Here is a 26,367-nt window from a genome sequence, read left to right as displayed (position 1 = left end):
AGATAGAGGGGGTCCTGTCCCCCCAGGATTTACGCCTATGTATATATGTTATAATTGTATTGTGTTTAATGAACAGCACACAAACACAACATGGTTCTTCAACGGCATCTGCAGTTTTGTTACAAAAAAAATAAAAAAATCAGAAAATGTAGAAATTCAGACAAACACGTGAGCAGAAAGAGTTCATGTGACGGAGCTGCAGAGAGAGTTATTACAGTTAGATATTTACATTTACATTTAGTTATTAAACAGACGCTTTTATCCAAAGCTTTTATCTGACAAATGAGGACAATGGAAGCAATCAAAACCAACAAAAGAGTAACAACATGCAAGTCTCGGTTATCCTAACGCAGTACACGTAGCAAGTGTGTTTTTGTTTTGTTTTTTTATAAAGAAAACAAGTAGATAGTATAATAAAAAAAAGAAAGCTAGTGTTAGAAGGTCAGATAGATACAAAGAAGACTAATAAATACAAATAAGACAGATAGATAAAATAGAATTAGAATAGAGTGCTAGAGTTAGAGGGTCAAATGAAGATGGAAGAGATGTGTTTTTAGACAATTCTTGAAGATGGCTAAGGACTCAGCCGCTCTGATTGAGTTGGTCAGGAGGGAACATTTAATGTAAAAGTCTGTGAAAGTGATTTTGTGCCTCTTTGGGATGAACAATAAAGCGACGTTCACTTGCAGAATGCAAGCTCCTAGAGGCACATAAGTCTGAAGTACTGAATTTAGGTAAAGAGCCAGAGCCAGAGGTGGTTTTGTAGGCAAACATTAATGCCTTGAATTTAATGCGAGCAGCTATTGGCAGCCGGTGCAGACTGATAAACAGAGGTGTGACGTGTTGCCGAGGAGGACCACCCACCAGTCCCACAAAATCCTGTGGGAAACACTGTGGATTGATATTGAATATCTAATATTTAAATTGATCAAATTAAAGATTCAATTCTCTGGTAAATATATATTGTTTGGTGTATGAAAATAAGAGTTTGGAGCAAAATTTGGTGATTTAATTTGTTAATTATGTTTGGGAAATACCATATGCACAAACAAAAACGGTCTAATAATAAACCTAACATTACATGATTTAAAATTGAACTTAAGCAGCACATTGAAGCCTTAAAAGATCTAATAAATAAAAAAGCAAAAAGGATTTATAGAATGTTTGAATCCTTTTCTAATAGAAATATCTTGTAAGTTATCCCCTGTAGTTTTTTTTCCTTCTGTCTTTTTTCTGTTTGTTCCTTTGATGCTATTATGAATGTAACAGATAATAGTTGAAAACACTGTTCCTCTATGTATGTATGTTGTGTTACTGTTCTTGTTATGCAATAAAACAAATAACTAACTAAAACCAAGCTTATAAACGAACACTTGAACGTGCATCAGCGTGATAAATACATACAAAGTCAAAACCCATCTTTGGAAACAAATATTGAGAGTGTAATGATATATTTAGTTTGTCTCGCGTCTCATTAGATTAGATGGAGGGGGCGGGGTTTGTGACTATACTGAGTCCAGCCGCCTGGAGGCGCTCGAGACGCTCTGCTTCACTCTGCAGCGCTCGTGGGGATCATTCGGTGTGCGCATGCGCGAGAGACTGAGAGCTGTACGGTGAGGGTGAGTCCTCTTTTTCTTCTCTTTCTTATCTATTATTTGCTTTTTGGTGTCGTGCATGGATTATTTTGCGTAATTAAGTTTGAGGGCAGCAGGAATGTGAGGTAAATGTCAGCTTTTCGTATGAATAGCGCTGGGTGATTTACTTAACGTGTTTAGTCTGTGCAGAAAGAGACTTTTACTCCAGATATGCCCTTAAAAACGATCATATTGTGTCTAATGTTCCTCCGTTCATAAAAGATCCCATACGGAAAGGTAATATGTTCACATATATGTGAATCACTGTTAAATATATTGAAATATATTTCGAAAATATATTTTAAAAATACATATTGCTTGTGTGTGTTTACATAGGCTATTTCTGAAATTATATTCATGCATCATGATTTTTAAACAATGTGTTTTTGCAATGCAGCAATGCATTTTGTTTCTACACTACGTTGAAGCTATTAATATTATATTATATTAGATCCTATATTCTCATTTAATTTAGGCCTACTATCCACTTAAACAATATGTCATCAAGTTTCAGGACAAATTTCTAATTTTATGTACCGGTACTATTTATTTAAACGCTGCGTAACTTTCATGTGTTTGATGGGCGCTCGCGTTGAACATTCGAGGCGCATTTAAACTGGAGCGGAGTTTCCATGGAAACGGGGCGGCAACTCAGCTGACAAGAAGCAAAAAACCTCCGTCTCTCACTGTTGTTTTTACTGCTTTCAGGTAAGTTTAGTCCCTAAAATTACACAAATAATACATACAACTGTTCCTGACACTTTCTTACATGTAATTGACACGCTTCTGTTGAATATTACTTTACAGAAATGGTTCAGTGTCATCCGAAAAAGTCCGTTAGCATCACAACTGTGAGCTAACTGTAGAGGCTAACTATTAGAGGCAATATAGCTATAGATTTCAGCTCTTATTTATGAAAGTTTGGGATTTTAATCACTTATGTGTTGATGAGTGACTTTTATAGCTTTGTAAATGTTTTGCTGTTAATTTGTTAATGGATGAATTGAAATAAGCTAATTAATTTAACCTAAAAGTATGCACTGCAGGGTAGACTGAGTACATTTGAGACGTGTACAGTTGAAACACCTTAAATAACTTAAGTACACAAGAAACCCGAGCCGTGATTTTTGCTCCACACGTGTATTAGTGCTCTCTTTGATTGAGGGCAATTTGAAATGTGTGCGTCTTTTCACTCTGAAAATATCGGCAAAAGGTTTTTTTTCCAAGGTGAGATTTTAATTTCACCATGTCCCTTCCACAATGAATAGCTTATTATTATTTTATGATTGTTAAACTTAACATATCATTGCAAACGTTACTCGGTGCTCTAAAAATAGACATTGTACCATGCAAGGTCTTTTCATAATCTAGAGAAATGTGCGAGCATGTCAGTGGGGTTGAGACACAGTGTATCAGCTGGACCCGGATTGGTCTCCTATTGCTTCACATGCTGTTTAGTTGTACAGTGTTATCACAATTGGATAAAAGTCACATTTACACATATGCTATGCAAATTCTGTTAAAAAATTATATTTGTGATATTTCAACTGTCTATTATTAATGGACATATTTTCTAACATGAATGTTACAAGGATTACATAGCATTTTAAGAAATATACAAGGTGGTAAAGTGGGTACAGTTGAGACACCCTTAACAGGTTTCTATGTACTGTATACAGTAACAGTCCAATCATAGAAAATAAAATGCATACAGAGGCTGTGTGTGTTTGTGTACTGGTATTACCTACATTATGGGGACCAAATGTCCCTACAAGTATAGTAATACCAGTAGATTCTAACCTTATGGGAATATTTTTTTAGGTCCCCATGATGAAACAAGCTTATAAATCATACAGAATGATTAAAAATGTAAAAATGCAGAAAGATTCGAGTGACGCGTAGGTTTAGGGGTAGGGTTAAATAATACACGGGTATGTATATTGTTATTTTTACTGTTTTGTTTACATTTGTACTGTTTGCCATATATTTTTGTAGTGTTAAATATTTGTTCCTGTTTTGTTTAACTGAATCTGCATTAAAGAAAATAAATACATTTATTTTTAAACTGTAATTATTTAAAACTGTAATTTTGTAATTTATTACATTTGCAATAAATGGTTAGCCAGCTTTAGAGCATTAAGAATGGGTGTCTCAACTGTACCACGCTACTGTTTCAACTGTACACCATATGGGTACACCATCATGTTTATGAGCTAATTGTGGAAAATATGAACTACTTATGGCTATTATCAATTTATGATATTTTAGCACACAAGCAAAATAAATATCATGTGAAAAATCACTTCATTTCAGCATCTAGTTTTTGTGTAGTGATGAAAAAAGCAGAAAGTGTCTCTACTGTACTCGGTCTACCCTACTGTTAATCCACTTGCATCACAAGCTAACGTTATTTCAAACACGTTTTTATCTTTCATTGTAGACAAATATTGATACAAAATTGTGATTTTAGGAGTGTCAAAAAAAAAAACTAATGGGAGCTGCTGACAGAGAAAGCTTATTAGAGGGATAGTTCACCCAAAAATGAAAATTTGATAGAGGTAAAAAATGACATAAATACTGTTCAGTTTCTCACACAAACCGATCGTTTCGTGTCTTAGGACATCAATGCATCGTCACGAGCCGCAAGGTTTAATTTGGATTTGTGTGTGCATGTTTTTTTCTCTCTCAAAGATTCTGTGCCCATTGGCTGCCATTATATGACTGACAGACTACAACGGTTTGAGTTAAAAACCTTTGTTTGTGTTCTACTGAACAAACAAAGTCACCTACTTCTTGGATGCCCTGGGGGTAACCAGATAAACATCACATTTTCATTTTTGGGTGAACTATCCCTTTAAATAACTTTATATGCAATTTTTTTCACAATATATTTCACCTATATCATCATGCATCTTTAAAACCTAAAAACGTGAATACTTGTTTCTTAAGATTTTTTATATGTTCTGTACATTATTATTTCTCTTTTCTGCATTTCACCTCTGCTGTAGTTTATTTCTAATAAACCTGACATTGTATATTACATGTTGGCTCTGTGACAGATTGTTTATGTTCCTATATTCTTCCATGCTTCCAGCTTACCTGATGGCCGTGCAGCAGAGTTGGAGGGGACCTCTTGTTGAAGAACATCTCCAAGACACTATGAACCATCTGACTAGTAAGTAAAACCTCAAACATTCAGAAGGTTATCAGATATTTAAAAAAAATATATCAAATAAATGTAAAATATTTTTGGAGTCCTGTATGTCTTTACAAGGCCATCTTGTTTAACACTGCATTGAGGACACTACAACCAGAGAGGTACAACATAATTCAAAACGAGACACAGATGATAATAAAAAATAATGGTAAGACAGAGCAGAGTACTGTGACTGTGCCTCACTTCAAAGTGAAACAGTCTGTAATAGAGCTGCACGATTCTGGATAAATTGAGAATCACGATTGTTTTTGTCTCGAACTGAGATCACGATTCTCCCACGATTCTGAACTAAACAAAATAGTGTGTGACAAAATATTATTGCTGCAAAAGTGTTTAATTAATTTGAATGAATTACTAAACATGTTAATATATATATCTTCAACATACAGTGGGGCAAAAAAGTATTTAGTCAGCCACCAATTGTGCCAGTTCTCCCACTTAAAAAGATGAGAGAGGCCTGAAATTTTCATCATAGGTATACCTCAACTATGAGAGACAAAATGAGAAAAAAAAAATCCAGAAAATCACATTGTAGGATTTTTAAAGAATTAATTGGTAAATACCTCGGTAAAATACGATTTCTGGCTCTCACAGACCTGTAACTTCTTCTTTAAGAGGCTCCTCTGTCATCCACTCGTTACCTGTATTAATGGCATCTGTTTGAACTCGTTATCAGTATAAAAGACACCTGTCCACAACCTCAAACAGTCCAACTCCAAACTCCACAATAGCCAAGACAAAAGAGCTGTCAAAGGACACCAGAAACAAAACTGTAGACCTGCACCAGGCTGGGAAGACTGAAACTGCAATAGGTAAGCAGCTTAGTGTGAAGAAATCAACTGTGGGAGCAATTATTAGAAAATGGAAGACATACAAGACCACTGATAATCTCCCTCGATCTGGGGCTCCATGCAAGATCTCACCCCGTGGGGTCAAAATGATCACAAGAACTGTGCAGAGAGCTGGGAACAAAGTAACAAAGGCTACCATCAGTAACACACTGCGCCGCCAGGGACTCAAATCCTGCAGTGCCAGACATGTCCCACTGCTTAAGCCAGTACATGTCCAGGCCCGTCTGAAGTTTGCTAGAGAGCTAGGATGATGTCATATGGTCAGATGAAACCAAAATAGAACTTTTTGGTAAAAACTCAACTCAACTTGTCGTGTTTGGAGGAGAAAGAACGCTTGCATCCAAAGAACACCGTACCTACTGTGAAGCATGGGGGTGGAAACATCATGCTTTGGGGCTGTTTTTCTGCAAAGGGACCAGGACGACTGATCCGTGTAAACGAAAGAATGAATGTGGCCATGTATTGTGAGATTTTGAGTGAAAACCTCCTTCCATCAGCAAGGGCATTGAAGATGAAACGTGGCTGGGTCTTGCAGCATGACAATGATCCCAAACACACCGCCCGGGCAACGAAGGCCAGTCTCCAGATCTCAACCCCATCGAAAATCTTTGGAGGGAGTTGAAAGTCCGTGTTGCCCAGCGACAGCCCCAAAACATTACTGCTCTAGAGGAGATCTGCATGGAGGAATGGGCCAAAATACCAGCAACAGTGTGTGAAAACCTTGTGAAGACTTACAGAAAACGTTTGACCTCTGTCATTGCCAACAAAGGGTATATAACAAAGTATTGAGATGAAATTGTTATTGACCAAATACTTATTTTCCACCATAATTTGCAAATAAATTCATTAAAAATCCTACAATGTGATTTTCTGGAATTCTTTCTCATTTTGTCTCATAGTTGAGGTATACTTATGATGAAAATTACAAGCCTCTCTCATCTTTTTAAGTGGGAGAACTTGCACAATTGGTGGCTGACTAAATACTTTTTTGCCCCACTGTATATTTAAATACACCAATTTTTAATATTAAAATTTTGAAAAAAAATGGTTTGAATGATTGACTCACTCATAAATACTTCACTTGTTTATTTATTAATGGATTAATCAGCGTTTTTGAACACATCTCTTGAATGAAATATTCAATGACAAATATATTTTAACAGTCACTAGGTGGCAAAACAATGCAATCGACACATTATTTGAAGTGCCAGTTACTTTCAAAAAGGGATTTACTCTATTCATGGATCTCGGAACGTACCCAAAGAAGGGGGGGCCGAAGGGGGGGGTTGACTTCGCACACTGGCACAATGGATTGGAAGTGGCATTATGATGCATTATAAATGTACCAAATCCTTGTTATTGTACTAAATAAAGTGTGTAAGATTGTACATTTTACATCCTAGTCTACATTTTAATATTAGAAACAGTTAGTATTAGATGCCAGATATTAGCCTATTTATTAAGACCCTGGGTAATTGATTTTTAGAATAGAGATCACGTTTCTCACAAGATTTTGAAGCAAAACATTAGACAAATACAAAATAATATGTAGGCTAATTCACTTAGGTTTCTCACAAAATGTTTTATTGAAATGTTATAAATGAGCCTATTAAAATAAAAATATGTAAAAAATATTTGAAATGTATGAACTTGTTTCGTTTTTGAATGAATCTCCTGATTGAATGAATTAGACATTAGATACATTTTAACAGTCACTGTTCGCTACCTTCTGGCATAACGTAACATTTATAATCGGGACGGTGACGGAGGTGCTCAGGGGATGCTAGATCAATGACAGGAGGAGCTGGGCAATACTAAATATGACCAAAACAGGTTATTATTATTATTATTATATTAATAATAAAATCACTGTAGGTGCATTTCAAGTATTTATGAGGAGTGTAGGAGTAGGCCTATTATTGCGCTTAATTTATGACATGGGTCCCCCGCGCAATCTTTTTTTTTGTTTTTTTTTCCCTGCGGAAAGAACTTAAAATACTTATTCATTTTTGGATGTGCTTTCTGTCGTCTCATGTAGTCTCTGTGGATGGAGCGCGTCACAACAATGAACCGACTCACAGACATAAACTAAACTGAAACAAATTCAGCATTTTTCCAAAAAAAAACCTGCTGCCTAAAGGGTTAATTGCACTCTTGAAAACCGTTCACCAAAGACTACATGTCAGTCCGGCAGAATTTTCTGCACACTTCACCACCAAGATCAAAATGAGCATTGTGAATGTAAAAGCTTCACATTACATTTATAACAATCATTGTTAATGTTTGAATTGTATTTCAGGGCTGTTCGTGAAGACAGATAATCAAGAGATGTTGTGACAACCTGGACAGAATTCAGCTCCAGATCCACCCTCCACACCAAACTTCTCACGCACAAGGATTGCTGTCTACTAGCATATTATATGTTCTCTTCAGAGTTAGGTGCATGCAGATATTACCTGATTTTTAGATATAATGAAAACTATATCATATATACAGTGGGGCAAAAAAAGAAATTTAGTCAGCCACCAATTGTGCAAGTTCTCCCACTTAAAAAGATGAGAGAGGCCTGTAATTTTCATCATAGGTATACCTCAACTATGAGAGACAAAATGAGAAAAAAAAAATCCAGAAAATCACATTGTAGGATTTTTAAAGAATTAATTGGTAAATTCCTCGGTAAAATAAGTATTTGGTCACCTACAAACAAGCAAGATTTCTGGCTCTCACAGACCTGTAACTTCTTCTTTAAGAGGCTCATCTGTCCTCCACTCGTTACCTGTATTAATGGCATCTGTTTGAACTCGTTATCAGTATAAAAGACACCTGCCCACAACCTCAAACAGTCCAACTCCAAACTCCACCATGGCCAAGACCAAAGAGCTGTCAAAGGACACCAGAAACAAAACTGTAGACCTGCACCAGGCTGGGAAGACTGAATCTGCAATAGGTAAGCAGCTTAGTGTGAAGAAATCAACTGTGGGAGCAATTATTAGAAAATGGAAGACATACAAGACCACTGATAATCTCCCTCGATCTGGGGCTCCACGCAAGATCTCACCCCGTGGGGTCAAAATGATCACAAGAACTGTGAGCAAAAATCCCAGAACCACACGGGGGACCTAGTGAATGACCTGCAGAGAGCTGGGACCAAAGTAACAAAGGCTACCATCAGTAACACACTGTGCCGCCAGGGACTCAAATCCTGCAGTGCCAGACATGTCCCCCTGCTTAAGCCAGTACATGTCTGGCCCGTCTGAAGTTTGCTAGAGAGCATTTGGAAGATGTCATATGGTCAGATGAAACCAAAATAGAACTTTTTAGTAAAAACTCAACTTGTTGTGTTTGGAGGAGAAAGAATGCTTGCATCCAAAGAACACCGTACCTACTGTGAAGCATGGGGGTGGAAACATCATGCTTTGGGGCTGTTTTTCTGTAAAGGGACCAGGACGACTGATCCGTGTAAACGAAAGAATGAATGGGGCCATGTATCGTGAGATTTTGAGTGAAAACCTCCTTCCATCAGCAAGGGCATTGAAGATGAAACGTGGCTGGGTCTTTCAGCATGACAATGATCCCAAACACACCGCCCGGGCAACGAAGGCCAGTCTCCAGATCTCAACCCCATCGAAAATCTTTGGAGGGAGTTGAAAGTCCGTGTTGCCCAGCAACAGCCCCAAAACATTACTGCTCTAGAGGAGATCTGCATGGAGGAATGGGCCAAAATACCAGCAACAGTGTGTGAAACCCTTGTGAAGACTTACAGAAAACGTTTGAGCTCTGTCATTGCCAACAAAGGGTATATAACAAAGTATTGAGATGAAATTTTGTTATTGACCAAATACTTATTTTCCACTATAATTTGCAAATTAATTCTTTAAAAATCCTACAATGTGATTTCCTGGATTTTTTTTTCTCATTTTGTCTCATAGTTGAGGTATACCTATGATGAAAATTACAGGCCTCTCTCATCTTTTTAAGTGGGAGAACTTGCACAATTGGTGGCTGACTAAATACTTTTTTGCCCCACTGTGTGTATATATATATATATATATATATATGTAAAACAGGGCTTGACATTAAGCATTCTCATGTGGTTGTCCTTCGGACAAGTAAATTTGTCATTTACTTGTTAGAGTATAAAAGTTACTTGCCCGGCTAAATTGAGTTATAAATATAATTATTTATTGTAGTTATACAAAACACATTTAGTTTATTTAGATTTTTCTTTTTAAATGAAATAATGAACAAAATATTACTATTATATTTTAAAATAAAAAGTTAGAATTAAATACAAATACAATTATTTTATAGTAAACTTAAAAATAAAATGCTAATTTACTTTATTTACTTATTATATATATAATTTTCATCATTTTCAAACTTAAATTTAAAAAGTTTTAATTAGTTAAATTTAATCAGTCAATTAGTATAATAAGACATTTGGGCTGTTACCAAACAAATGAATTCAGTTTCAACAAAATTCATCTTTGCAATGCAGCGGAAACTGAAGCTGCATCTGAAGTGGGATATATTTACCCCCTGTTTAATGCAGCTCTGAGGGACATGGAATGCTTTAACCTGCAGTTACAAATGAATAAATAATGTTTTGATACATAAAACGTTGAATACTGATATTTGAAATTCATTTTTTTTTTTTTAAATACTGTAAATGTGAAATTAAAACCACCAGTAGGTGGCATCAAGTCACTGTTAATAAGTGAGTCATTGCGACTGAACCGAATCATTTAAACGGTTGATTCATTCAGGCACAAAACACCGTCATGTTCCTCAGAGACGCAAAACAGCGCTGTGGCTGTGTTTGGAGTTATTTTTGTTGGTGAATAGAGCAAAAACAGGCAATATGGCGTCTAAAACGTAAGTCTCTTAATGTTAACTTCTTGTTTATTGAACTGTTATCACATTTGTAATCATGATGATTTTTGAAGCAAAAAAAAAAAAGAAATGGCGTTCGATCTTCGTGTGATATTAACTATATGAAATGATATAAATGCATACATTTTCCTCCCCCATGTCTTGAATTTTCTGATCATTCTTCATGCATTGTAATTGTAATACTGAATCATGCAGTGAAAGAATGCACGTGAGCTAGTCTAACCTAGACGACTTTACGTAATTATGCACGCACTCTTTGTTTGATTCTTGCAATATACTCATTAAAACAACAATTACAAAATGATCGCAAACGATATATAATCGCACACCCCTATAACAAAGGCTATATCACAAATAAAGGCAGTTATTATTGTTTTTGGTATTGACTTTTCAAGTTACTTGTCTATGTTGTATATGTATGTGTGTGTGTATATATATATATATATATATATATATATATATATATATATATATATATATATATATATATATATATCAGGGCTCGACATTAACGCTTGTCCGCTTGTCCGGGACAAGTGAATGTTTTGGACGGGCAAGTGAAGAGAAATTTACTTGCCCAATCGGACAAGTAACTTGAAAAAGTCAATACCAAAACCAAATGTATATGTATGTGTGTGTGTGTGTGTGTGTATATATATATATATATATATATATATATATATATATATATATATACATACATACACACACATATATATACATATATATATGAAGAGTTCATTTGCAAAACCGATAACGCCATTTATATTTAATTTTTCAGAAATCAAATCCAAGTAACATCAATCAATCTACAGTTGGGTTGTTTTGATTAAGTAATAATAACTTAAACAAATACAGGTAATTTACAAAATTAAAGTTTGTTGAATGTATGATTTTATTACATATTAAGATAACTCCACATTTCATGTCTGACAAACGTTGTTTTTGTTGTGATCATAGATTATGGATGTGAATACACGCAATACACAGAGCTTTAATATTAAAAGCGGCCAAAATCAAATATTTAAATATGTTTTAATATATATTTTAAAATATATTTAAATATTTTATAAAATATATTTTCTTCTATTTGAATTTAAGATATTTAAATATATTAAAATAGATTTATTAAAAATATATATTTCAATCTATGTGACTTCTGTATGGGATGAGTTGAATACGGAGTTGTTCAGGACAAATATTTTCACAAATGAGGAAAATAAATCCCCTTTACTTAAACATGTAGCTCTCAGTTAGACACTTACTGAAGTGAGCTACATTTTGTTGAATTAATGTTACAATTTTTATTTATTTATTTCCAGTGGTAATTGAGGTAAAGTATTAAAGTATTGTGGTTGTGTACTTATATATATATATATATATATATATATAAAAGTCTCTTGTCACTAGGAACCTACTACAAACCTGTGTTTTTAAATTATTTTAAATTAATTCTGTGAAAACTTTTGAACAGAATGAAGATGTTTACATTTTTCTTAATATGTGTACATATTTCTTATCTCATGAACAACTATCACTAAACAAAACACAGCTGTGGATTATTCAGGTAACAACACAGTATTAAGAATCAAGGGGGTGTAAACTTTTGAACTGAGTCATTTTTATAAATTCAACTATTCATTTCTCTTGTGGACTATATGTAAACATCTTTTATGTGAAATACCTTATTCAGGTCAGTACTACATAAAATAATAACATGCACTTTGTATGATCCCTCTGATTTTGGTTAAATAATTAACATTTTGCATAAGCTTTTGGCATTTGAACAGCACCCAGCTGGGATCATGCGTACACTCATAGAAAACAATGTGTGTGAATTTTTAAGACGTGGTGCGGAGCAGAACTGCGCTTCTCGTCCGGTATGTGACCGCTTTAAGGCTGGAATAGCCTCTTGTTTGTTGAGGTGGAACTGACACAGATGACTTTTAGGAGAAGACACTGTAAGCTAGGCTGGTAGTTTGCTTTTTTTGAGGAGAGGGCCACGGTTCAAAAGTCACGGTTCACTACTGTAATATAATATAGCAATAAAATGAGTTACAAAGAGACAACACCTAATGCCTCTTTGATTCATTGTTTATTTTGGCAAATCTGCTTTTCCGCACAGAAATTCATGTTCAGTGAAGCTCCTCCCACAACAACATCATCAGTGAAGCTCCTCCCACAAGAATTACATCAACATTGAAGCTCCTCCCACAACAATCACACATTCAGCAATTCACCAATAAATGCTGGAATATTCCCATCAGTTTATGAGTGAAGACGAGCATCAAATCATCAGGAAGAGCTGAAATCTGCAGAGACTGAGTTTATTAAAGAGGACAGAGAGAAGATGAGAGATCCAGAACCCTGCAGAATCAAACACACTGAAGATACTGAACAACAAACAGGTTGGTGTTTATTCTTCATTCATTCATTCATTCATTAATAATGCTGATGGTTAAAAAATTGTTTTAGATTTTGGCTTGTTCTAACAGGAAAAAACTCTAGAGGTGTTGAATAATTTTGCTTAAGTATCACAACACAAGGGACACTTCCTATGATCGGGGTACTTTATTTTATTTTTTTTAAACAAAATATATGTTAGATCGAGTCTCCACGCCAAATAAATAAGATCCAGTCCTTGATGCCAGATCCTGTCAGAAAATATCAATTTTGACTGGTATCTGAACAAATAGTCAGCAGGGTAGTTGATAACCAAAACCCATTAACATCAAGTCTTGTCTGGTACCAAAACTGTATTAACAGTCTTTTATCAACCAAGAAGTTGACTGAGCAAAGCCAGAGAAGAGCAGAAGCAGGAGACGAAGTGATTAGGGCTGGGCAAAAAAATTGATTTTTCGATTCATCTTTTTTTTTTAATGATATCGATTCAATATCGATTCTCAAAAGCTGTGAATCGATCTTTTCCGGTATTTATTTCAGCACGCATTTAAAACAAGATCTGATTAATGTGATTCTTATCATTATTCTTATCATTAGTCTTCTCCACTAGATGTCACCCTTATTTACCGATGTTACAACAGAAAGCCTGTTATTCATTCAGTGCGTATCATGGCGGAGATACTGTTGATGAGAACCAAGAACAAAGCCATACGCGTGATGCAAAGCCAAAGCCAAGCGGCTATTGATGAAGGCCATATGTGGATCAAGTCACTCATTTACAAAAACTGATTTGCAGAAATGGAGCTAGTGCTAGAAGTTTTGATTATCAGGGCCAGTATAAACATGTGGAAACGCTGATTGTGTGTATGTTTAATTCAACATCTTCGCTGTTTCCCGTAGCCTACATGTAAGCAGCTTTCTCTACCACAAAGGAGATTATAATGCTATTTTACCCAATGCTGAAGTACAGAACTAACATTACATCTGAGGAAGACATATATTGCTTTCAGTTACTTAGTTTCTGTAACTTTATCATGGCTTGTGTGACGCTGTGCTGTAATACTGGGGTTCCCCTCATATGTCACACTCCAGGATTCCCCAACGACGCGTAACGCGCCTCAGTGAACTAATACAGTGATATAAGACCTCAGATCTCAGAATACACTTTATTGATGATTATGCGAACTATATCGACAGTTAAGCAGATGTAGAATATGAACGAACGCGCAAGGTTTCACACTGTTTCCCTCAGAAATCGGTTAAAGAAAACACATTACGTGGCTCAAGTAGTGCACTAACACAATAATAGCTATTAGACTTGTTTGAGATGCGCCTCGCCTGAAATGTATGCGAGAGTAGGCGGCTGCAGTCAGGGGAGGAGTGAGATAAGCGCAGTCAAGATGGAGAGTTCTGACCTCTCGAAGTGGAACAGATGGACTAGGAGATCAAAGGCGGATATCTCGTTATTCTCACTCATGCTGTTCTGCTAATAAATGTGATATAATTTCAGTTCTGTTGCTTTTATATGAATATAAATATGATGAACAGGACACTCAAAGTGCTTCCTATTTAATCTCATACGAAAGGCGTATTTATCATCCATTCTACAAACATGTATTTTAGATTTTTATAGAAATATGACAACAATCACATATCTCACACAGAGATCGCGTCATAGTGTTTGGGAATATTCAAGCATAATTTAAATACACAATCACATGAAATCAGATAAAAAAAAAAAAAAGAGCATTAAGCTGTGTCGTCAGTCAGTCGCTTCCCATCGTGCGTGTTTTTTGGCACACATCAGTATGACATCAGAGCAAGGCGGACGTAACTCGGACACTTTTTTATTTATTTATTTATTTTAAAAGATGTTTATGGCAACTATTATTTATTTGTTTTTCTCTTAATATTTCTTTTTTTGTTATTGCTATTATCGAGGTATTTACTGTTTTGTATTCTGGTTGTGTATGTATTTTATTGCTTTGACTGTATCCCCTGTGAATGTTATATGTTTAATAAAAAATTTAAAATAAAAAAAACTCAGACACTTTTCTAACCGGCATGCATCTCGCGGTGATCACCGGTGATCGGTTCTGCGCAGATTTTGTTCATCTCAAACAAGCCTATTAAAAGACCAAACTCAGATCTTACTGATGATGCAAACAGATGCAGATATGAACACAAGTTACGGAACGCGCAAAACAGCACGTTAAACATTTCCCATAAAGAAAACACTTAACACGGTTTGCCTCCGTGATAATAAATGATTAAATTCAGAAGTATTTTTAAATTATAAATTAAGAAATATATTGTATATTATGTACATTTAAGCAGATGAGCCCACAACCAACAAGTTTCACCAAACCATTTTTTTCTCCCATAGAAAACCAAGCGCGATATTCTAGGTTTTAGGTGTGATATTCACTGCATATTCACCTAGGCTGCTTTAGGGACCGTCTGCAAATTTACCTCACAGTACAAAACGAAGTAATAATTTATTAAATTATTTAAATGTAATTATTAAATTCATTTTCATGTTCCAAAAGTTGTAGTACATTCCTAGTGACTAGACTCACTTACTATAGGTGAAATTTTGCTGATACCTCCCTTAATGTACATAAAGTACATCAATATTTTATACTACAACCTTTGGAAAATGGACAATTCCTTTTGAGGTCTTACAGATTTTTTTGTTTTTGTTTTAAAATTAGTTAATTGTACATACAGTAAGGGAGATATTGGCAAAATTTCACAACGTACTACAACCTGTGGAACTTGAAAAACCCTTTTGGTGAATTACTGTAGTTTTTTTACCAACAATTACCAACATCAATAATAACGATCACACAGTTGTTTTGTATCTAGCAATGTACTATAACCATTGGAACATGAAAAAAAAAACCTTTCCAGGGATCTTTTATATGTAAATAATTGTGTACTGTATATACAGTATATATATATATTGGCAAAATCTCATCTGTAGTAAATCACTATCAGCAATACAAGCTTTACAGCGCCGAGGTCGAAGTGCTGCGAAGTGCTCTTCCGCCATACATTATAGTTATCATTTTTTATCTGCTTAGAAAATCGCCACGTTTTATTTTATGTCACCACACTTACTCATGTAAATACTCATATAACCATCTTTAAATAGGGAAAACATGGAAGTGTTTGGTGGCTTCTAAATTCATCCCTGTTTGGATCCTAAGGAATGAATGGGGCTAAGCTAAACGCTAACATAGTCGCGCCGTGCGCTAGAGCGATTACGTGCACGCACTGAGACGGGAGAGGTACGTATCAATTCGACTAAGTTGAGGGAAGAACATATTAGAATATGGAAAACCGGTGGCGTTTTCCTTTAAAATACAGGCCTGTGGTTCTTAATTTTTTATTAAATAAATTTGTAAACTGATGTTTACTGTTCATTTTGTTAGAAATATCAATAGCTTTTGTATTGAAATTATATTCACTGAAAAATCGAGAATCGAAATCGAATCAAATCGGGACTTCTGAATCGATACTCAGCCCTAGAAGTGATGATGATAAAAAGGAGAAAAGTTTATTGAAAAATCTTTGTTGCATATCCACAAATCCAACAAGTAGTGTTTTACCAAACACAACAACATCCCATAAACCTGATTAAAAAAATAATACATTACATAAATGACTAATGGTTATAAATGATTATAAATGAATAAAAATAAGAAAGTAAAAACATATTTAATCGTTCTCCATATAGAAACATGAGGTTTGTGCCTATAATATTTTAAAACTAATAACTTGAAGATCAGTGTACCTCATTCATGGGAAGTTTCAGGGATGTATAATTTATAAAACTGCATCAAAATGATCAATTTTGTGATACAATTATCTACTTTCTGCTGTTATATCAGGTTTAAGTTCCCTATCTGTCGGTCACTTCGAGTTATGTCGTGATGACATAGGGGGATTTACTTGGGAGCCCCAATCATCTCTGACTTAAGAGAAAACGCCAATGAATATTGGCTAGTGGATTTTGCATACCTGCGCCACTCCCCGTGCACACGGGTATAAATAGGTGGCAGGTGCATCCACTCATTAGATTTTTGCTTCGGAGCCGAGTGGATGAACGTGTTGATCTCCACATCGTTATGGTGCGAACAGTTATGGTGCGAACAGCGGTGTCCCTGTCTGCAGCGATTCCCCTGGGCACTTCAACTAAAAGAGCAGATTTCCTAAAAGAGCAAATTACGGTCGGTTCGCGTCTATTTAAAGACGCCGTTCCGGCCGTGTCCTCTTGGTTGCGGTCGTTTCCTATCCTCCGTCCATGGCCACGATCGTTGTCTTCAGTGTCTGGGCATCCAGCGCGCTGAAGCTGCATTCGTGGATGGTTTATGCGTTCGCTCTGAGCGTGTAACCATGGCAGCGCTGCGATCGTGCCTCTCTCTCCTCACGGGGATGGGAGGGGCTCCCTCTGTTACTACCCGCGCTGGCTTCTCTGCTATGAGCAGAGAACCATCGGCTAGTACTCTGGGCGATCCGAGGGTTACAGTGAGAGCCTTTCCGCCGGGCCATGCACAGGCTCCCGTTCAAGATGCTGATGAACAGGCGCATATCAAATGCATCCAGTCCCAGGATTGCTTTGCACCGATCGACCTGAAGGACGCTTACTTTGATGTTTCAATCCTTCGCGACACAGACTGTTCCTACGGTTTGTGTTCGAGGGTCGGGCATGGCATTACAGGGTCCTCCCCTTCGGGCTGTCCCTGTCCCTCCCGTGTCTTTGCGAAGGCACGGAGGGCGCCCTTGCCCCGCTATGGGAAGTGGGCATCAGGATCCTCAACTATCTCGAGCATGGCCCGCGTGCGAGAACAGTTTTGTGGTCACAGGGACCCAGTGCTTCAGCACTCAGCCAGTTGGGGCTTCAGGTCAACTGGGAAAAGAGCAAGCTCTCCCTCGTGCCTTTTCTCAGTATGGAGTTAGACTCGGTGAGTGTGGTGGCGCTTCTCACCAACGAGCGTGCCCAGTCCGTGCTGAACTGCCTGAGTTCCTTCATAGGCAGGACGGTGGTACCACTGAAACCCTTTTCAGTGGCTCCTGGGGCATATGGCATCCGCAGCCGCAGTCACGCCGCTCGGGTTGCTTCATATGAGACCACTTCAGCACTGGTTGCACTCCCGAGTCACGAGGTGGGCATGGCGTCGCGGTACACTTCGTGTGAACATCACACAGGAGTGTCGCCGCTCCTTCAGCCCCTGGACGGACCTTGCCTTTCTACGGGCCAGGGTGCCCCTAGAACAAGTGTCCCGGCATGTCGTTGTCACGACGGATGCCTCCAGTACGGGTTGGGGCGCTACATGCAACGGGCAGACAGCCTGGACAGGGCCTCGACTGCTTTGGCACATCAACTGCCTAGAGTTGTTGGCAGTGTATCTGGCCTTGCGGCAGTTCCGACCACTGCTGCTCGGCAAGCACGTGTTGGTCCATACGAACAACACTGCAACCGTCTCGTACATCAACCGGTTGGGAGGTGTACGATCACGTCGCATGTCACAGCTCGCCCGCCATCTCCTCCTCTGGAGTCAGATGCAGCTCAAGTCGCTGCGTGCTGCCCATATTCCGGGGGAGCTCAATCGTGCGGCCGACGCGCTCTCACGACAGCTCACGTTCCCCCGGAGAATGGCGACTCCATCCCGATGATCCGGCTGATCTGGAGTTGATTCGGGGAAGCTCAGGTAGACCTGTTTGCTTCCCGCGAGTCCTCCCACTGCCAGTTGTATTACTCCCTGACCGAGGCCCCCCTCGGCAGGGAAGCTCTGGCACACAGCTGGCCTCAAGCTCTACGCAAGTATGCGTTTCCCTCAGTGAGCCTGCACAGACACTGTGCATGGTCAGGGAAGATGAGGAGCAGGTCCTGCTGGTCGTGCCGTACTGGCCCACCCGGACCTGGTTTCCCGAACTCATACTCCTTGCGACAGCTCTTCCCTGGCGCATTCCTCTGAGGAAGGACCTCCTTTCTCAGGGGCTTGGCACCATATGGCATCCGCGTCCAGATCTGTGGAACCTCCACGTGTGGCGCCTGGATGGGACGTGGCAGACTTGAGCGGTCTCCCACGGACTGTGGTAGAGACCATCACTCAGGCTAGAGCTCCTTCAACAAGGCAAGCCTATGCACTGAAGTGGAGTCTGTTCGCGAACTGGTGTTCTTCTCGCCGAGAAGACCCCCGAAGATGCACGATTGGAGTAGTGCTTTCTTTCCTGCAAGAAAGGTTGGAGCGTAGGCTGTCACCCTCCACCTTGAAGGTGTATGTGGCTGCTATTGCGGCCCATCACGATGCAGTGGACGGCCGGTCCCTGGGAAAGCATGATCTCGTTGTGAGGTTCCTGAGGGGTGCCAGGAGGTTGAACCCTCCTAGGCCACCCCTGATGCCCCCCTGGGATCTCTCTATTGTCCTGGCTGGGCTTCAGAGGGGTCCCTTTGAGCCGCTGGACTCAGTGGAGCTTAAGTTCCTGTCTGCTAAGACAGCGCTCCTGACCGCGCTCACTTCCATCAAGAGGGTCGGGGACCTCCAAGCATTTTCGGTGAGCGAAGAGTGCCTTGTGTTCGGGCCGGTCTACTCTCACGTTGTCCTGAGACCCCGGCCTGGATACGTGCCTAAGGTTCCCACCACGCCCTTCCGCGATCAGGTGGTGAACCTGCAAGCACTGCCCTTGGAGGAGGCAGACCCAGCCTTGGCGTTGCTGTGTCCCGTAAGAGCGTTGCGCACATACATGGACCGCACCCAGAGCTTTAGAAGCTCTGAACAGCTCTTTATCTGCCACGGAGGTCAGCAGAAAGGGAAGGCTGTCTCCAAGCAGAGGTTGACCCACTGGATAGTGGATGCCATCGCCTTGGCGTACCAATCCCAAGGTGAGCCGTGCCCCCTAGGGGTGAGGGCTCACTCCACACGGAGTGTTGCCTTCTCCTATGCGTTGGCGCACGGCGACTCTCTGGCAGACATCTGTAGAGCTGCGGGCTGGGTGACACCGAACACCTTTGCGAGATTTTACAATCTCCACGTCGAGCCAGTTTCTTCTCGTGTGTTGGGTAACAGATAAGTGGCGGGAAGAGCTGGCTGGTGTCATGCTTGCTGCGCCATTCCCCCTCACCTGGGGATAGGAGCGCCGTTTTTCCTCCTCCAGTTCAGTTCCCCGGACGGTGAACCCTGGTGGAGTTCCTCCAGCACCCCCGGCAGTCAGACTGGGCGGAGCAGTCTGACGCCAGGCCCAGTATTTGTGTTAGCTTGCCCGGGTCTCCGGTCAGCCCCTGTACTGGGCTAGGTGTCCGTATGGCTTGATTCCCTTCGGGTAATCCCATATGTATATTCTACCACGGTAAGGTTTCCCTCACGGTAAACCCGTGTCTTCCCTTTGACAAAGCCCTCTGTCAGGCCCTGCTGGCAGCTCTCCTCCCTACCCCTAGGTAGGATCTGCCCCAGGGTCCAGTCGTATGTAGTACTGCCCCAGGCCTGGGTCAGTCCATATCAGTGTCTCCACATGTTACCTCCCTTTGGGCAGGATGTGGCCTCCGTAGTGCCCTTCTCTGGAAGGCTCGCTTCCCTGTCGTTACTGCCAAGCTGTAACAACAAATAGGAAAGACTTGAAGCTATCTTTCATTGAAGGTCGAAATCCCTTCCGACTTCTGTGGGGAAAGGAACAGCGGCTTGGCTATCTCCAGCAGCGATGTATTCAGTGGTCCCTGCGGGCACCAAGGTTAGCGAATTTGTGCTGGGGCGATGGGAAGGTTGCGACCTTTCGCATGGCATTTGTCTGTCATGCGCTCGCTTGTCAGCATCTGCATGCCACAAGGTTGTGACGGGGTTCAGGTTGTGGCGCTTTCCATAGGACCCCTATGTCGTCACGACATAACTCATAGTGACCGACAGATAGGGAACGTCTCGGTTACGTACGTAACCCTCGTTCCCTGATGGAGGGAATGGAGACGTTATGTCCCCATGCCACAATCTCAAACCATCGCTGGTTGCCAGGGACTCGTTCTCGGCTCCTCAGCGTAAAACCTAATGAGTGGATGCACCTGCCACCTAATTATACCCGTGTGCACGGGGAGTGGCGCAGGTATGCAAAATCCACTAGCCAATATTCATTGGCGTTTTCTCTTAAGTCAGAGATGATTGGGGCTCCCAAGTAAATCCCCCTATGTCGTCACGACATAACGTCTCCGTTCCCTCCATCAGGGAACGAGGGTTACGTACGTAACCAAGACATTTTATGCCCTTTCACTTTTTTTTTTTTTTTTTTACGAGTTACTGACAAATGTACTGTTTTTTATTTTGTTTCAGAGTTGATTGAAGATATTGAGGAGAAAAATCATGTCAAAAGTGGAGAAAACCCCAAGCAGAAAGATTTAAAGAAAAAAAGGGCCATGAAATCTTTCACCTGCACTCAGTGTGGAAAGAGTTTTACATACAAATATCATCTTGAGCTTCACATGAGAGTTCACACTGGAGAGAAACCGTTCACTTGTGATCAGTGCGGGAAGAGTTTCACACAATCAGCAAACCTTAAGGATCACCTGAACATCCACACTGGAGAGAAACTGCACACATGTGATCAATGCGGGAAAACATTTTTGAGAGCTTCAGACCTGAAGATACACCTGAGAGTTCATACAAAGGAGAAGCCACATTCATGTCATTTGTGTGGAAAGAGTTTTTTGCATCCAGAACATTTAAAAGTACATCAGAAAATACATACTGCTGTGAGAGAGTACATGTGCTTTGAGTGTGAAAAGACTTTTACTACAGAGAAATATTTAAAACGGCACCAGAGGATCCACACTGGAGAAAAACCACACACATGTGATCAGTGCGGGAAGAGTTTCTCACTAAATAGAGACCTTACGACACATATGAGAGTTCACACTGGAGAGAAACCGTTCACTTGTGATCAGTGCGGGAAGAGTTTCACACAATCATCAACCCTTAAGGATCACATGAACATCCACACTGGAGAGAAACTGCACACATGTGATCAATGCGGCAAAACATTTTTGAGAGCTTCATACCTGAAGAAACACCTGAGAGTTCATATAAATGAGAAGCCACATTCATGTCATTTGTGTGGAAAGAGTTTTTCACGTCTACAAAGTTTGAAATTACATCAGAAAATACACACTGGTGTGAGAGAGTACATGTGCTTTGAGTGTGAAAAGACTTTTACTTCAGCGAGCCATTTAAAACGGCATGAGACGATTCACACTGGAGAGAAACCGTACGAGTGTTCACACTGTGACAAGAGATTCAGTCATTCAGCAGATCTGAAAACACATGAGAGAATCCACACTGGAGAGAAACCGCACACATGTGATCAGTGCGGGAAGAGTTTCACAATAAAAGGACACCTTATGTCACATATGAGAGTTCACACTGGAGAGAAACCGTTCACTTGTGATCAGTGCGGGAAGAGTTTCAGACAATCATCAAGCCTTAAGCATCACATGAACATCCACACTGGAGTGAAACTGCACACATGTGATCAATGTGGCAAAACATTTTTGAGAGCTTCAGACCTGAAGAAACACCTGAGAGTTCATACAAAGGAGAAGCCACATTCATGTCATTTGTGTGGAAAGAGTTTTCACATCTACAAAGTTTGAAAGAACATCAGAAAATACATACTGGTGTGAGAGAGTACATGTGCTTTGAGTGTGAAAAGACTTTTACTTCAGCAAAGAGTTTAAAACAGCATGAGATGATTCACACTGGAGAGAAACCTTACAAGTGTTCACACTGTGACAAGAGATTCAGTCGGTCATCAAATCTGAAAACACACGAGAGGATTCACACCGAAGAGAAACCGTATCACTGCACTGCACTGCATTTGGGAAGCGGTTCACTGATTCATCTGCTCTACACAGACATACAAAAAACTATCACAGTAAGTAGATCATCTTCAGATCCAGCACTTTCAGGTCTGATGCTGCGTCCTCACCAAATGTGACACAATAATTCATCAAGCAGTGAAATATCACCTGGATAAATCTGTTATTACAAGAGACATGACAAAAAGACATTATCTAAAGTTTTCACAGTGAATAAAGTTCATCTTCAAAACCAGCAGATTCAACTCAGATTCAGTTCCTCCCCAGAGAACAATGTCCAAAAGTTTTATTCTTGTGTATCATTTTGCTTCATGATGTAAATGATATCATTGTGCTTTCTTATGGGTTTCATGTTATGTTCAGTTGTTTCATTTTATGTTCAATAAGTTTAATAAGCAGGATTGTAAGAATAGTAACACCATAAAAACCTTACCGATACCCATCCATACTCAGTAGGAGAGAGCTCCAGCTCATTAGTTTTCACTCTTTCACTCTAAATGTAATTATTGATTAAATGTTACCTTTTTTATTAATACACTGTTATCTTTTTATATTTTATCAACAACTTTTATTGCCTGCTGATTGTATTTGAATCAGAAAAAAGTAATTTTATAATTTTAGTGTAACCCTTTTCTTAACCCTAATTATTTCTCTAACACAAATCCTGGATCCCCGGCAGTTAGATGGTGAATTAGGCCGGTATTTTTCTTTTAGTGTTTACAAAAAAAAAAAAAATTCTCCTGTACCAATTTACCCAATCCCTTTACTAAAGATCAATTTAAACAATTCTTATTTGCAATTCACAGAAATTCAGTAACTCTGTAAATGAATTAACTTGCCAGACTCAATAAAATACCAAAGTACAAATTTTAAAGAGAAAAAGAATAACAAAGATTTATTTTTGTTTTACATTAATGTAATAACTCCTTTTTTTTCTTAAAGAAAACAGTAAATGAAGAAATCAGTAACCTTCTTTTGAAAGAAAGCAGGTAAACAATTATCCCTGATGATATGCAAGTTACTTCTTTTCTTTTAAATAAAAGATATAAACCTCTTTTTTCTCAGAACGGTTCTTGTTCTTTCACACTTATTACACTCCTTCTTAACCTTGTTCCTATTTTTGAATACTATAACTCAGTTGAGATATATAATGTCAATTCAGAACCCTATTCTGGCAAAACACTCCAGAACCACGTAATACAATGATGAAAAACAATATCTCTTTCAAGATCAGTTATACACTTGAGAAAACTTGCAATTCACACCATACACGTCTTTCAGTACCGTATACACACCAATTACATGTTTTACGATCAGTTTAAATTAATGTAAAGCCGGGCTCACACTGCAATTTTTTTAAAAGTCCTTTAGGATTTTACTTGTCAGACTGTACGAACATGATGATCATGTCACACTATGGGACCTCAGCTGTCATTAATGTCAGACCGTACGACAGTCAAGACGAGTTAAAAACGGCTGCGCGCAAGAAAACTTGTCAGGAGTTTTACATTATCAATCCATACGCGTCCAGTGACTGCGAACTGCATTGCACGCGGGACCGAAATGTTGGCTGTCATGAAAAGTATACGAACGGTGGCAATACCGTTGTGTTTAAGAAGGATAGTGTATGTATTCATACACACCCACATGAAAACAGCGGCACAACCAGTGTTTATATAAAAAAAAACATATCAGATGAATTCCGTGAGTGGAAGACGGGAGTGCCGGAGTTTATGGCTGATAGAATAATTCTGTAGCATTAATTCTGCTCATAGCTTGCCTTGAAGAACGGAGACAGTTTGATATTCATCGTAGGGGAAGTCACACTGCAGGACTGTGCGCCAAATCTTCTGACACTGCCAGAATTTCGTCGGAGGTGAAATTTGATCGCAACGGCCATTAATCGGCTGTCGGTGAACATGTCAAACCAGCGATCAAACACTACGGATTTTAGCCTAGGATTATAGGAATCTTTTAGGATTTTCAAAATTTGTCCCAGACAACCAAATCGTGGCCAGAGTCGCACAGTGTGAGCCTGGCTTTAGTCAGTCGAACAGTTCAAATGTACTTGAGTCAGTCAAACAGTTCAAATGTACGATCGATCGTTATCGTTGAGGCCCAGTTCGTTGGTGCACATTAATCAGATGATGATGAATTCAATGTACTCGCTCACAGTCAAGGAGTCACGAAAATTAATCAACTTACGTCCTTCCGACGATAATGAGGCAATATTGAAATCACTCACGGCACAACCTCACTGCTTCTAGTCTCGAACAGTCCCTGGCACACGACGAGTCCAGTGCAGCGAACAGTGGCGGTTTTTGGCATGGGCGAACCGGGGCGGAGTGCCCGGAGCGGCATTTTTTCATGACACATGGGGAGCAGCACAAGCACTTGAAAAAAAATTAAGATACAAATAACATTTTTTTACTATACTATTGTGAGTGTATTTGCAATAGGATATAATTAGAATGAATGTACAAATGTTTGCCATAAGTAGCCTATTCTAGTCTTAACCTAGGAATATTATTTTATGTAACAAATAGGCTATAAATTTACTATATGTTGTGCACAAAGTAACACATCAAGCAAGATCCTTTTTATTCCTGTTTCTATAAAAGTACGAAGATGTATCGTACAGCTCCGGGTATCCACATACAGCGACAGTGATTTTGATCCACTTAGTGCACTAAAGTCATTCACACCTTGACTTTCTTCCAAATAACGCACATTTCATTCATAATATTAAAACACAGGCCTATAATTAGCACGTTTTTGTTTTTTCTGAATTCTGTGAAATGGTTAATAAAAATAGGTAATACAAAACGATTATGTGGAGGTGAATTGGTTTAGTCTTGACTTCTGGTCGTGAGTGACAGTGTTGGGGGATGGGAAATCTGTTGATTGTTGAGTGCCAAATAAACACAGCGATGGAGTGAAAAAGGTCAAAGCCTGATTGTAAAACATTCTGATTGTACATATTTTTGCCACTTTTATGTACAGTGGGGCAAAAAAGTATTTAGTCAGCCACCAATTGTGCAAGTTCTCCCACTTAAAAAGATGAGAGAGGCCTGTAATTTTCATCATAGGTATACCTCAACTATGAGAGACAAAATGAGAAAAAAAAATCTAGAAAATCACATTGTAGAATTTTTAAAGAATTAATTGGTAAATACCTCGGTAAAATAAGATTTCTGGCTCTTACAGACCTGTAACTTCTTCTTTAAGAGGCTCCTCTGTCCTCAACTCGTTACCTGTATTAATGGCATCTGTTTTAACTCATTATCAGTATAAAAGACACCTGTCCACAACCTCAAACAGTTCAACTCCAAACTCCAGCATGGCCAAGACCAAAGAGCTGTCAAAGGACATCAGAAACAAAACTGTAGACCTGCACCAGGCTGGGAAGACTGAATCTGCAATAGGTAAGCAGCTTGGTGTGAAGAAATCAACTGTGGGAGCAATTATTAGAAAATGGAAGACATACAAGACCACTGATAATCTCCC

At 39.1% G+C, this 26,367-nt stretch overlaps 1 pseudogene; it reads left to right on the top strand.

The window, feature by feature from the left end:
* The first annotated feature begins 1,636 nt into the window (after positions 1–1,636).
* LOC131536491 (gastrula zinc finger protein XlCGF26.1-like) lies at positions 1,637–23,084 on the top strand (annotated as a pseudogene).
* The last annotated feature ends 3,283 nt before the right edge of the window (positions 23,085–26,367 follow it).

Source organism: Onychostoma macrolepis, chromosome 03 (assembly GCF_012432095.1).
Source record: "Onychostoma macrolepis isolate SWU-2019 chromosome 03, ASM1243209v1, whole genome shotgun sequence".
NCBI classification, from domain to species: Eukaryota; Metazoa; Chordata; class Actinopteri; order Cypriniformes; family Cyprinidae; genus Onychostoma; species Onychostoma macrolepis.
This window is presented reverse-complemented; position numbering and strand designations above follow the sequence as displayed.